This window comes from Notechis scutatus, chromosome 3, assembly GCF_049901735.1.
Source record: "Notechis scutatus isolate UNSWTSFEM ecotype Mainland chromosome 3, rNotScu1.2, whole genome shotgun sequence".
Classification (NCBI taxonomy): domain Eukaryota; kingdom Metazoa; phylum Chordata; class Lepidosauria; order Squamata; family Elapidae; genus Notechis; species Notechis scutatus.
The window spans coordinates 145985294-146000664 of NC_142011.1; the positions used below are offsets into that span (position 1 = coordinate 145985294).

A 15371-nucleotide genomic window follows, 5' to 3' on the forward strand; every position below is an offset into this window, starting at 1 on the left:
CCTAATGGCAAGCCCCACCACCATTCCCCCCCATTTTGCATGTTTTAATATAGGCCTTAATTTGGGGGGAGGGGCTTAATTTCATTTCATGCCTATAAAACATGCTGGGACTTCCTATTGGAGGAGGCCGTATTGTTGGAGAACCAGGGTATATATATATGTGTGTGTTTGTGTGTGTGTGTGTGTGTATATATATATGTGTGTGTGTGTGTGTGTGTGTGAGTGTGTGTGTGTGTGTATGCATGCATGTACAAATATCTACAGAGAGGTTTAGAAAAACACATGCAATAAACATATGGAACAATGATATAATTTTGCCATATAATTTCCAGTGAATGAATTCCAGTGAATTTCCAGTGAATAAAATTTGTATCTTATTATATATGAAGCAGGTTATTAATGATGATGCTTCCTTGCACAGACAATATTCCATGTGTTATCTCTAGAAATAGTTGGGAAACCCTTTAATCTGCAATCATAGAAAGTACTGCCGATATAATTCATAGCCACAGTGACAACAAAATGGCAAAACATGAGTGGTTGATCATGACACAATCTTCTCCCAAATTTACAACTGATCACATAGTAGTGGCTTCACTTAACGACTGTGGGCATTTGTTTAATGACTGCTACAAAAAAGGTAATAAATTGAGTCGGTCATGTGACTGACCCAATTTAAAACTGTCACAATATATTACCCTAATGGGCAGGGCTCTGTTATAGTCGTATGTTGAAGATTACCTGTAATGACATCATGACATCAAACACATGTATATAAGAGATACAACATGTATCACAATACTATAACCAGAAGTGCTATTCAGCAGGTTCTGACCAGTTCTGGAGAACCGGTAGCAGAAATTTTGAGTAGTTCAGAGAACCAGCAAATACCACCTCTGGCTGGAGATTTTACAGTATCCTTTCCCTGTCACGCCCACAGAACTGGTAGTAAAAAAAAAAAAAATGAATCCCACACCACTGATTAAAACCAGTGGTGGGATTCAAATAATTTAACAACCGGTTCTCTGCCCTAATAATTTCTTCCAACAACCAGTTCACCAAACTGCTCAGAAATTTAACAACCAGTTCTCCCGAATTGGTGCAAACTGGCTGACTATAACCCACATTTCAGCATTTCCTCCCATGCTCTCCCCTTCCCATCTGCAGACCCCGATGGTATCATTCAATATTTTAATAATATTAAAGTTAGCAACACGTGACTCAGTGTAAAGTAGCTTTCTGTGGCTTCAGTCTGAGCTCCTGTGCAAGAAGCATGCTTTGGCCTATTTGAAAAATAATATTTTTAGAAAGGTTTTAATGCCTCTAGAGGGATTTAGTGAGCTAGAATTTATAGGAACCTGTGACGAGAATTCAGATGGATAGGAAATTGTGTCTTTACAATTGCTTGAGGCATCTGTACTGATGTCTGGCTGTCTAATCTGACCTGCCTTCTGTTTAAAATTATGATCTCATCACACATTAACCTTGTCATACCTTTCATGCTTCAGACAGATCTCAACAAAGACCTTCCTTTCTCTTTTCTTTCTCTCTCCTTGTATTTCAGACCCTCTCACAGTGTATTGGGAGGGTCTGAAGTCTGTCCTTCCTCATTAAGACCAGGCCATGATGCTAAGTAGGTCTGCCTCACCACAAAAATCCCTCTCTTTTGTAATATGTCCTCACTTATTGGACCTCGGACCCCAGATGGCAATCTGCTTTTGAATTTTGGGACTGACCCCAGGAGAGCCACAACCCCGAAGGTCAGTGGATTTGTCTGGCTACTGGCTGGCCAATCCGGGAACAAAACTGTCTTTGCTTTGCTTCTGGAGGGTGGATTGTGTCACTTCAACCAGTGCTTCTTGGTATGGCGAAACAAATCACTGCTCACCCCTGCATGGGGAGTCTCTATTCCTTAACTGTTTCCTCAGAGGAACTCATTTTCTGGTTCTTTCATTCTTGCGACCTTCTCTGAAGCTCTTTTACTTTGTGTTAGTTCTTGGTGAGCTGGAAGTGGAATAATAATATGCTTGTTGGCATCTAATCAGTGCCTAACAGAATGGAAGTGGACTCTCCATGATTTAGAAATCATCCTGCTATTAATGTTGTTTAAAACTGCATTTTCTTTCTTTCTTTCTTTCTTTCTTTCTTTCTTTCTTTCTTTCTTTCTTTCTTTCGGGGGAACAATGTCACATTGCAGACTCATATTCAATTACATTTCCAAGATTCTTTTTCAGAAGTATTGTATTACTTCCAAGCTTGGTTTTACTTTATTTTATTCATCAAATTTATATGAGGCTCGTCTCACAGTGTGAGGCAGTTTGCCACATCCTATAACTTTGCTATTGATTGATTGATTTATCCATGTTTCAAATTACAAGGCCACCTTACTTCCTAGCAACTCTTGAAAGCTTATAATTAAATAAAGCTAACCATATAAATAAGAAAATCAACCAGAGGAATGAAATAGAGCCACACAAAATAGAGCCACACAATCCAGCTAATAGAACCACATAAAATCCATATAAGCTTAAACAAAAGGGAGCTCTACGATCATCCTGCCCCAGAGGCTGGGGAGAACAACCAGGTCTTCAATGATTTCCTAAATGAGCTAAGGTTGGGCCTTCCCCTGGCCCCCTAATTACTAGCTTTGCATGTCTCTCTCTCCCTCCCTCCCTCCCTCCCTCTCCCTCTCCCTCCCCCCTCTCTCTCTTACTCTCTCTTATATTTCATTCACTTCTTGAAATCCTCTAAAGCTATTTAAATCATTTCTTAATTTTCTTTCTCATCTTCTAGGACAGTGGTCCTCAACCTTCTGGGCACTAGGGACCAGTTCCATGAAGAGAGATTTTTCCACGGACTGGAGAGGCACATGGTTTCACATGCTGCCTGCACCCCGCAGGGCTTTGCTGCTTTGCTGGTTTCTGGCATGCCATGGCTCAGTGCCGATCCACAGGTTGTGGTTGGGACCCCCTATTTTAGGATAACAGCCATTTTAGCTAACATCTTGCCTATATTTATATTATATAAATATATAAATATAGATGGATGGACGGACGGACGGACAGACAGATAGATAGAGAAATGGTATAGTTGAGGAGATAGTGGATGAAAGGGAAATAGATCCCTAGAGACCTAGAGTTAGTTCAGAGACAGGTTGTTCGTGTAATTGTAATATGAACAAGAGTTTACTCTTTTAAGAAGCCAGGTTACCTAGAATCTTCTTTGTGCTGGCAAATTGGGAAGGAGCTTCGATGCCCATCGCTCAGTGCTTTTGAATTACCTCACAAGAACTTGCCTCCACCAGTTTGTTTGATGGTGTGCCCAATTCTTTCTCTTGCTTTCCTCCGAGGAAGAGTCTGTTCAGCAAATATATCTTTGTAACTGTGTCTTATTGTAAGTCATGGGGTGATTTGCCTCAAAGGATAATGCATTTTTAATCAAGCAGCAAGGCCAACAGTATGTAAAGTTCATCTTCATTTGTGTTTTCCCCATAGTGAACAAACCCCTCATGGTCTTCAACCTTTAGCTACTTTTGCCTCTGCCAGTGTGCACATCAGAATTGCTCTTAATTACATGCCTGGCTGCACTCTTAACCCTGTTGGGGAACAGTAAACTTTAAAGCTCCCTGTCCACAAAGGATATGAACAGAAACATATTATATTTTCAAAAGGTTTAATCAAGCTCCGTGTATAATATTACTTTTTTATATTTTTAAACAAGTTCATTGTGGTTACTTTAACATGCACTGCAATAGATGGGCTTGGCAAAAGAGAACCAGGCTTAAATCCCTATTCACTCTTACCGTTCATTGTATTGTTCTGTATTGTGTTTGTAATTTATTGAATTTGTACTCAATGCAGGGGAGACTGGATTTGTTTTGGACACATTGCCGTCTCTCATCCTTTCCTATCACCTGCATTTTGGAGAGGGCAAAAATAAAATAGTACAATTTAAAAAACACAATAGCAAATAATAGGCTATTAGAAGGAAAAAAAACATTTGTTATTTGAAAACCAGTTTTGCTGAAGTCTGTTTTCATTTTTGAACTGTCAACAATATGCGTGTATAAATGGCAACAATTTTTATACCAACGTTCATATAGTAATTGCTGCCGACTATACCAAAGACATAGAATAAAGGTGGTTTTGTTCATTTTAGCTATTCCTCTTCCTAGTCCTCATTTCCAACTCTTTGCCTTTTTAATCCATTCTTCCCTTGACTCTCAGTTTTCCAAGCTGCCTGGTCCAAAACGTACCATGAGAATCCTAAAGGTGCTTTTTCAGGAGGCAGCTGGACTTGTTCTTTCTTTGAAGACACTTCACTTCTCATCCAAGAAGGTTCTTCAGATCCTTCCATTCCCCACTATCCTGTCAGAGCTGAAGAAGCCTCTTGGATGAGAAGTGAAGTGTCTTCAAAGAAAAAACAAGAAAGTCCAGCTGCCTCCTGAAAAAGCACTTTTGGGACAACCATGATCTGGATGACTGAGAATCTCTACAGACTACCATGAGAAGTATAGAATCACTGAGCTCAATTAATAGTCTGGGGTGATTAACAAAATGCCTCTTTTACTCAAATGCTGCTACCATTTGCCTGTTCCCATATAGCCCCAGATGGTTGATGTGGATGCCACAGTACATTCCTCTGAAAGAAAAGTTGACAATATCAATATTACATGATGGGAAATCAAAGTAAAAACTACCTTTTGATGATTTTACTATGTAATCTTATATTTTCTTTAGCTCTACAATATGATATGCCTAAGCTGATAAACTATATTATGCCTTAATGTAATGGCCATGCTAAGAGGAAGATAGATTTCCCACAACATGGTGAATTTACAAGCTACTAACCTTATGTTAATCGACGTGTATTGTATAAATTCAACCATCAGGAGAAGGAAGGGTGAAAGTGACTTGAAATAGGAGTAGGAAAGCATTGCTGGTTGAAGAATTTTCTTTTGCTGTATGGTAAGTCTGTTTCTAATTGGATTCATATGTATCCTTCCTTCCTTCCTTCCTTCCTTCCTTCCTTCCTTCCTTCCTTCCTTCCTTCCTTCCTTCCTTCCTTCCTTCCTTCCTTCCTTCCTTGTATGGGAAAATGAAATCATTTCACAAAAACATAGGCAACTTCATAAGGGCATTTTATTTACAGGAACAGGTACAGTAAATTGTTCTAGGGTGTCTGTGTGGGTGGGTGTTTGTGGCTCATTTGAGAGACCCACAGTTTTGTACTTCAACTTTCTCATGCCTGGAATGTTCAGAGAAAGGGATGCATCCTCCTTACACTGGCAAATCTGGCTAAAATCTAATTTGAGTATTAAAGAAAGCTGAAAAAAACAGAACTTGGTCCAACATGATGGAGATGTTAATGCAAGACAATTAGGACAATATCTTTGTATTTATATGAGCTCAATCACCACTATTTTATAGACAGTTTCCACCCATTTAAGCTGCTAAAAATGAGAAAAACATTGCCTTACTGCCAGCCAGAATGGAGGGGAGAAAAAGGTATGAAATCCTGCATCTAAGCAGCCAAAGGGCTTTATGATTTGTTAGGTTTAATAGTTCACGGGATTAAAAAGACAGGAATATTAGCAGGATAAAAAAAAGAGAGAGAGAAAGAGAAAAGTCAATGCATTCACTGAAGCAAATCTAATGGTTTGCTGGGCCAGAGGAAAAGGGGAAGGGAAAAAAAAAGGTCCCCTCACCACCTGAGTGAATCTTATTTATAATTCTTAATTCACTCTATGAAAATACATTCCCAGGCACCTTTCTTCTTCTTTTTCCTGTCTCTTTTGCTATGCAAGTCACATTTTCTAAATCCTTTTATCAACGGCCGTTCTGCATATGAATGGGCTGTAATTGAACTGTCACATTCATGAAGGTCAGTAACCTTTCATTAGGAAGAATGTGTCTCTCTTGATAAAGTGGAACATCTCTGGGGACTTGAAAGCAGATTTAAAATAAAATAAAATAATCACTCTTTCAAATATACCTTTAAAAATCTAATGCCAATCTTTTTTTTTTTTTTCCTCCCTTCCCCTTCTTGTTCCCTTCGGAGTACGCTGACAAACCTTTGTCTTTCTCAAAGTCAGCATTGTTCCAGTGATTTAATCACATACTGTGTTGTGAGCACAAGAGGAAGTGACAAAATGCCTGTGCGTTAAAAATTGCAGATCGTCGCTATGTCTAGGGTCCCTTTTGTTTTAATAATAAACCTTGAAATTACAGCTAGTTCTTCTGGTGTTAGAGACCATTTTGGCATCGGATGTGAAAATGGCTCTCCCCACTCCATGCAGAACTCCATAAAGGATGCGAAATCAGTTCAGGGTAACAAGTAAGGTTGAAGTGCCTGTGCGCTTTGCTGTTTGGTGTAGTCAAGGAGATTATCTCCTTCCAACAAAATGTCCAGTTATTCTAATTGTGCTATTGTCCCTATCGGTGTCACCCGGAAAGATGTTTTGCTGTTTGAGAGACAATAGGAGTGTCTTTCTTACTTTCCCAAGCCATTGTGCATAACCATCATACCTCAGCTCTGATAGGATCTGAGGTTTAAATTCCACAAGAAGTTGTTTCCTGCCTATTAAACAAAAATGCAGTGATTGTACATTTTTAGAATAGAATAGAATACTTTATTGGCCAAGTATGATTGGACACACAAGGAATTTGTCTTGGTGTAAATACTCTCAGTATACATAAAAGAAAAGATACATTTGTTAAGAATCAAGAATCATAACGTACAACACTTAATGATAGTCATAAGATACAATATTTTTATGTAGCTAATGATTTATTGACTTTTCGTGAAAAATCAAGCTGATTTTTGCATGTCATCTAACAATATGGCTGGATCATCAATTACTGTCTAATTGAGATACTTCAAGAGAATCTAATATGTCAGAAGATTCATAAGTCTTCCATCATTCTAATCCGGTTGTATTTGACAATGTTTGCTCTTCTAGAGGAAATGTTTTAAGCCCAGTCACTCTAATGGATGACTTTCTCTGTAATTTGGAATGTCTCTACTGCAGCGGTGGGATTCCATTTTTTTTTTAACTACCGGTTCTGTGGGCGTGGCTTGGTAAGCATGGCAGGGGAAGGATACTGTAAAATCTCCAGTCAGAGGTGGTATTTGCTGATTCTCTGAACTATTCAAAATGTCCGCTGCCAGTTCTCCAGAACTGGTCAGAACCTGCTGAATATCACCTCTGCCCTACTGGTTCTATTAGGTTTCTTGGAGGTGTTAAATATCATGGTGTTCCACTGGAGTGCCTCTAAGAACTAGAAACAGACAGCAATGTAATATGATGGTTTCACTTATGAGCAGGCAATTGGTATTCTTAAAGAATCAGCGGTCAAGCTATTCCAATGCGAGGAATAGCATTGGAATAGCTCGGTCCTTTCACTTAAGAGAAGTCATCTACTGGTTTGGAGTGAGATTTGGTTCCACTGCAACTGATGAAACCAATAGCTATCCAGGCCAAGTTGGAAGTCTTGAAACAGCTTCTTGGGGAATATCAGAGGCTAAGAATATATATTAAATTTTATCAAAATGGAGCTAGTCTCCTTACATAAATAGCTGGGCCATCTGAGAACATCACAGAGTAACAGAGTCTGTGTAACAGAGTCACACTCACCTGAAAAAAATTCACGGCTCCATCTGAAGCAGCAGACGGATGCTGGACCAGGTAGCCTTTGTGCTCTGATCACCTTACTATCGGCCTATTGCAACAATTCTCTGTAGAATTGCAAACGACATGGAAGCTACAACTGATGTAAAACATGGAAGCAGGTCTGTTAGAAGAAGAAACCTGCCACTATAGAGTTATGCTCAACTTAAGGGCACTGCATAAGCTGCCACTACACGTTGGACCAATTCAATAGCCAGCTGATTATTACTCTAAAGTTGTGTATGACATGGCACTAGAATACACCAAAGATCACCTTACTCTGCATGTTTTGTGTTTCAATTCCAACTGCAGGTAGTGCTTGATTTACAACAGTTCATTCAGTGACTGTTCAAAGTTACAACTGCCCTGAAAAAAGTGACTTATGACCATTTTTCACAGTTATGACCTTTGCAGCATCCTCAGGATTGTGTGATCAAAAAGTAGACATCTGGCAACTGACCCATATTTATGATGGTTGATGTGTCCTGGGGGGTCAAGTAAACCCCTTTTGCGACCTTCTGACAAGCAAACTCAATGGGTAAACCAGACTCACTTAAGAACCTTTATACTATTTATTTATTTATTTATTTATTTATTTATTTATTTGTTTATTTGATTTGCCAATTGTTTACAAGATAATAAGTATAAGTGTATACATAGTTGTGAATACATGAAATGGGTACATATAAGAAAAATAAAAGAATAAGAGAAACAATAGGACAGGGACGGTAGGCACGTTGGTGCGCTTATGCACGCCCCCTACTAACTTAACAATTGCATTGATTCACTTTACAACGGTGGCAGGAAAGGCATAAAATGGGGCAAACTCACTTAACAAATTTCTTACATAAATTTTGGGCTCAATTGTGGTTGTAGGTTGAGGACTACCTGAATTAGAACTGATGAACTGAGTTTTGATGATGAACTGAGCATGGGGCATTGGTACATTTTTGTGATGGTACTCACACTTCAGAATACTTTCCCCAGCGAAGTTTGTCTGGCCCCAACTTACCTTTTATACTGAAAGACCCTGAAGACTCTTTAATGGTCCTTTAGAATGACTGGGGGAACCAAAGGGTTTTATTTTTATTATGTTTTAATTGAGATTGACATATCTTTGTTACTGTTTTCCTTTGTGGTGTACCACTCAGAGTCTTATAGGACTGGAAAGGAATCCACCTTTGTAGAAGAAGTCAGTACTATTTTCTATCACTATAACCCTTTTTTCCTAAAGGATAAAGAGGAGATTATCTGCAGTTGTGCTCCCAAATTATCCAATTTGGCATCTGTTTGAAAACACTATGAATGGCAACATGCATGTTAAATTTAATCTGTTTGTCGTCTGCTGTTCATATCATCTCGAGGAGATATACATACAGCAGCATAACGTATTTCAATTAATATATTGCCACAATAGTACAGCAAAATGAGATGGTCAGCCAGGGAGTCAAGAAACACCAGGAGGATGAGTCCTTTCCTATGGTTCACCTCCATTGCAAAAATCCCTCTTCCGTAAAGTGAGATTTTATGTTACTAGACTTGATTCCTGTTTGGAGAAAGTTCCTAAGGAGATAAAGATGTGATGTAAGAAGATGAAGATTTGGATTTCACTGTGCATGCATCTCTTGTACTTCTTAAATTAAACCTTATTTACCACATTTATATGGGCATGGAAAATCCTGATTTTAATACAAAGTAGTATAGATTTCCTTCCCTTAGAAAATATGGATGGTAGATCTGGGTGCTGGGTGGGTGGACTGAAGCAGTGACATGTTAAGGAAATGGGTTGAGGGTCTTTCCTTCAACTGCTACAGCCACCATCATTTGTGTGAGAGAAAACTGCAGATGATACGGTACTAAATGCCTTATCATTTGTCCTGAACTGGACAACCATAAGATCCTTGTTGGCAACAACCTGTTAGTTTCTGCTCCTTCTTCAGTACTAGATTGGCAATAGATAATGATCAACAGGTATCATCTAGTATTGTAGGAAGGATTCCACTCAATCTCTCTTAAAAGATGGGTTGTAACTGAAGGGAGGGCTATGCATTTGCAAATAAATATTGAATTATTTTAATCAGGCAGATTAAAATAGTATCACCTCTGTACCAAAATATGCATTTCTAAAAAAGGAAACCGTTTGATTAAGAAACAAAATTTCATAGCTCCCCCACCCCTTTTTTTAAAAAAATGTAAAATCACTTCTTTTCATATCCTTTCATTTCAAGTATCGGACTACGATACGTACTAACTTAGAAAAGAGGCAAAGCTGAATTTATTGAATGGGCAAATCTCACCAGGCCTCCCAATTATTTTTCTAAACAGCTGTAAAATAATCCAGTCAGGCCAAATTATTTCTGTGTTGTCAGCCATGATTGCTGTTTTCTGCGCAGTGAGATCTGGGAAGGGTTTTTCCCCCCCCCCTTCTTTTTCATTTCATCAATCCAGGGCTGGTTAAGTCTCTTAGAATGTCAGATAAACCCAGAGCAGCAAAACACAAAGCAACAGTGTTTTTCTAGGGTTAATTCCAGAGATGGTATTCAGCATCTGACCAGTTCTGATCAGTTCTGGAGAACCAGTAGCAGAAATTTTGAGTAGTTCAGAGAACTGGTGGTAACTTTCCCCCAGGAGTGTGGAGGGAATGGAGATTTTACAGTATCCTTCCCCTGCCACACCCACCAAGCCACACCCACCAAGCCATGCCATGCCCACCAAGCCACGCCCATAGAACCAGTAGTAAAAAAAAATTGAATCCTACCACTGGTTAATTCATACTGATAGAGCAGGGGTATCAAATTCAAGGTCCATGGGGTGCTTAGAACTGGCCCACAGGGCTACTCTGGAAATAGTGAAGGACCGGCCCATGGTGCCTCTGCCACTGAAAACGGAGCTTGAGAAGGTCACTCCAGGGCTCCGTTTTTGCTGGCAGGGAGCTTCACAGGTGCTCCCTGACACGAGTGATGTCAAGCTGATCACACCTAGCCTGGCCATGTCCACCCTGGTCATGCCCATCTGCCCTCCCTCCGAGGTAAAACTCTGATATGGCCATCAACTCTGATATGGCCATCAATGAAATCAAGTTTGACACCCCTGTGATAGAGGAAACAAATGTGAGGAAATTGTACAGTATTGCTTCCCTGGGGATAAAACTGCGTGGAAAGACCATGCCAACAAAGTTGGATCATACCTCTCAACTGTTTGATAAAGAAGCCCATTTAAGTATATTCCTATCTTAGACTCAGCTGTAAGAACAAATGGCAATATACTATTAGTTTGAACATTTTGGTGATACTTGGATGCAAGATTTTCATTTGTGCTCATCTATATTTTGCATCAGGAGTTATTTACTAAGCAAAGCACAGGTCTCATTGGGTTTTTTTTTTTTTTTTCAGATGCTTCTTTCCCTCCAAAACTAAAAAGCGGAGAACACGTTTCCAAGCATGCTAAGTATTTTTTTTTCTCAGACAGGCACAGACCAAATCCAGTTTTACCACTTTGTGTCTTTACAATAGAAGCCCATCCACTAACATGGGAAACTGCTTGTTTGCATTTCTGAACAGCTGACATTTGTACCTTTCCAAGGAAAGTGAAGGGCATCTCATTATTTCCTTGTTTAAGTGTAGAAATAATGGGAATGATAGGGAATAGCAGCTAATTTCCTTTGTCTCCTATTCAGCAGATAATGGTGGGATGTGCTTGCATGTTAAAGGCCAGGCAGAGGAGGTGACCTGGAGATGACTCCATTCTTCCGAGGTTTATCAAAGGCTCCTGTCAGTCAAAGGCATGCTGAGAGACTGGGGACTGGCCATCTGGCCCAAAGTTAATCAAAGAGGAAAATCAGAGAAGGAAGTGAGGGAGAAAAGATCTCTGATGTCAATTTTTGCGCAGAAAATTCCAGTTCCCTGTTTGTTTCAGCATATGTGTTTGAGGATGGTAGAATCACCAGAAGGATGGAAAGTTTTTTATTTAATATGGATAAGCAGTGAGATAATCTTGTGTCACCATTCAGTGGTAACACCAAAGGTCATTCATGCTGTTAGCTATTGAGACAAGCAATACAACTGTTTCACTTACTTGAGAGGAGAAAGGGAAGAGCTGCTTCACTATTGGAAGCCAATTTAAATTCAAACAGGTCTTCTGTTTCAAAGCCAGAAATCTTTTTCATCATTGTCATGTTTATTACAAGTCTTTAATCCGCTTCTATGACACATACCATTACTAAATGATCACCGTCTCAAATATTATACATACAGCCTCGCTAGAATGCTAAAATGATGGGATTACTAATCGGAGGTAAAAGTAAAACCCTGAAAAGATTTAGGGTAATTTTGTTCAATTGCTGACTAATCTATGAATTTGAAACAGTGCAGTGTAAGGGTGGGGAGAATCTATAGCTCTAATATTGCTGGAACTAGACAAACTGGTGAACCAGGTCAGTTATTGAATGAACAATAATCAGTAATAATGTTCTGATGTAACCTCATCAGAAAGCTATAAGAGGAATAATGAAATAAATGAATGTGCTTGTGTGTGTGTGTGTGCGTGTTCGGGCACCTGGCTTATGGAAATATAAATTATGAATGATCATCAGAAATAATTTTCCTATGTAAGCTCATCTGAAAACTATAACAGGAACAATGAAATGAATGTGTGTTTGCGCTTACATGCATGCATGTGCACCTGTCTTATGGAAATATAACTGATGAATATCTGAAAAGTGAACTTGCCCAATTACTTAGGAGAGACCCTTTTGAAGATTCCCCCTCTGCTAGAAACTTGTCTATCTGGCATGTGGAAGAGGCCTTCTCTTATATGGGAAGACGCATTTAGCCTCTACTCTTTCAATATGTAGTGAAATGGCAGATACCCATATCTTCCATCAACCTTTAATTGTTAACTGAACTCAATTTTACTTCTGCTTCTGATAGTGTTGGTTTCTATTTATGCTTTGTATTTTGATTGTTGTAAGCCACCCTTGTTATGTGACCAACAAGGTTAGATTAAAATAAAGTATTTATCCTACCTACTTTGCTATATACTGGCAGTGTCCAGACAACACATCTAAGCAGGTTAGTTAAAAATCTAACCACTGTGTAGACCAGGGGTGTCCAACCTTGGCAACTTTAAGACTTGTGGACTTCAACTCCCAGAATTCCTCAGCCAGCTTTGCTGGCTGAGGAATTCTGGGAGTTGAAGTCCACAAGTCTTAAAGTTGCCAAGGTTGGACACCCCTGGTGTAGACACTTGATAAATTTGCCCAGTTTTTTTTTCCTGTTTTCTAGTTATTTTTTCTATATATAGGAATGAAAACCAGAACAGAATATCTGAAAAGATCTTGCCTAAATGATTGCTTTAACAGGGGCATGCAGAAGAATAGCAAAAATCCAGGCCAAGGTTCTGCGAGTCGAGTCAGGTTAGTCAGCCAATCCAAAGGTCAGAATTCCATAAACAAATAAACATTATTCAAGAGCCAGAGATCAGATGGCTTATTCCAATGAAGGATCATGAATCAAAACTGTCTCTTAAATTAGGCTGCAGTCATCTGTCTCTCTTAAATTAGGCTGCAGTCAGATTGCCATGTTTGGCGAGGAGCTTCATAGAATGTCTCTGTTCTGATCTTCATTCTACTCGTGGGAACTGGGCAGCATTATGTCACCATGTTCTGACTGCTTCAATTGTGGTGTCTGTGTTTAATGGATCTTGGAATGATTCTTGTTTTTGTGTCTCCTAAGGCTGACATTCCACAGGTTATGCTGGAGCAGCTTCTTCACATTCAGAATGAGTGCCGAGTCAAAATTTGACCACCAAATTTTGGTCTTCCAGAAACTATTGAAAAAGTTGTTTGAGAGAGGTTATAGTGATGCATGATACTTACGACTCACAATTTTAAGCATTGTTTTATTGATTTTGCAATTATATAATTGTAATTATTACCAAAAGTAATTTGTTTTTATGTTTTCATTAATGTAAACCACCAAGAGGCTTGGCTACTTAGATGTGAAACTGAATATCAGTTAGACAATTGTTGTTACAATTAAGACTTTAGTAATATCCTTAAGGCTAATTAAGCACTAGGATCTAGAGGTGACTCCCTTGTGAAGAAATAAAATAAGAAGAAAATCTTCCTATCATGGGACCAAACTTCCAGACCCATTTTTTAGGTGAGAAAAAGGACTAGGTTGGCTCTTCAAAGACTAGATCAGCTCTTCAATTGATCAATATTGTTCTTGGGCCCAGCCCTATGTATATCTTAGGGGGCGTGCATAAGTGCACCAACGTGCCTACCGTCCCTCTCCTATTATTTCTTTTATTTTTTATTTTTCTTATACGTATCCATGTATTCATAACTATGTTTTTACTTATACCTATTATCTTGTAAGCAATTGACAAAAATAAATAAATAAATAAAAATATCAATCCAGCCAAGGTTTTGTTCTTTATTGCTCAAACTCCATAGTCTTGCCAGACTAAATCTATACTATTCACAATCTAATGCAGGGGTGTCAAACTTGCATCATCGTCATGTGACGTATCACAACATTTTTCCCCTTCACTAAACTGGGCGTGGGCAGCACTTGACCCATCCAGCCTGCAGGCTGCAGGCTTGACAACCCTGCTCTAATGGATATATCTTGGAAGATTCTAGGGAGTGACTATCCTATAATCTAATCTGATCTGATCTAATCTAATCTAATCTAATCCAATCCAATCCAATCTCTTCCTCTCTCTCTGATCCTGCTCTGAGTTGTGTTATCCAAGACCAGGAAACTAAAACTAAGAATATTAATATTACCTGTAAGGTAAGGTTACAATAATAGAATTTTGCAGCTCTGAGAGCTCTTCCTCTCTGCCCTGTCTTTATGTCTTGGAGAACTAGACAGAGTCCATTCTGAGATGCTTATTCCATCCCATTCTACATATATAAGCATATTTTTTCACATGGGGAGTTGTCTAATATTCGAACTTTCCCTAGTTCACCTCTCTAACCTCTAAGTAAATCAAATATTTAAATGGGTTGAATGTCTATGGAGGTTCTCAGTCATCCAAGTTATGGTTATCTCAAAGGTGTTTTTTTTCAAAAAGCAACTGGATTAAGTTTTTTCCCTTGAGGAAGGACGTTTCACTTCTTAGCTTCATTGGTTCTAACAGGCAGGCAGGCAGGCAGATAGACATACAGACAGATAGACAGACAGACAGATAGACAGACAGACAGATAGACAGACAGACAGACAGAAATTGTATATTAATATACACAATATAAATTTACTCAAATCTGAATAAAACTTTAACCTTAAACTGTCTACTATTGACCTCACCCCTTTCCTAAGAGGTCTGTAGGGGGTGTGCATAAGTGCACCAACGTGCCTACCGTCTCTGTCCTATTGTTTCTTTTTTCTTATATGTATCCATTTCATGTATTCATAACCATGCTTATACTTATATCTGTTATCTTATAATCGCTTGACAAAATAAAATAGATAAATAAATAAATAAAATAAATCCATATAAAGTTTCAGGAGGGCGTCTTGGAGGGGAGGTATCTTTCAGCATTAACATGCATAGAATGTCATGGCATTTAATATTTTTAGTTGCTGATCAGATCTACTATATGGGAAGTATAAATACTGACCGTATTCCTCAATGTATCACTATAAAGTTACAAAACAACACAGGGATCAAATCTGCTCTGTAGAGGGATATT

At 38.8% G+C, this 15371-nt stretch overlaps 1 long non-coding RNA gene across 1 annotated transcript; it reads left to right on the top strand.

Annotated features, from left to right (window-relative positions):
* Positions 1-1630: 1630 nt before the first annotated feature.
* LOC148131427 (uncharacterized) lies at positions 1631-14012 on the top strand. The gene is made up of 3 exons (XR_015748365.1): positions 1631-1760; positions 11346-11518; positions 13402-14012. It is a non-coding gene; the product is annotated as an uncharacterized LOC148131427 (long non-coding RNA).
* The last annotated feature ends 1359 nt before the right edge of the window (positions 14013-15371 follow it).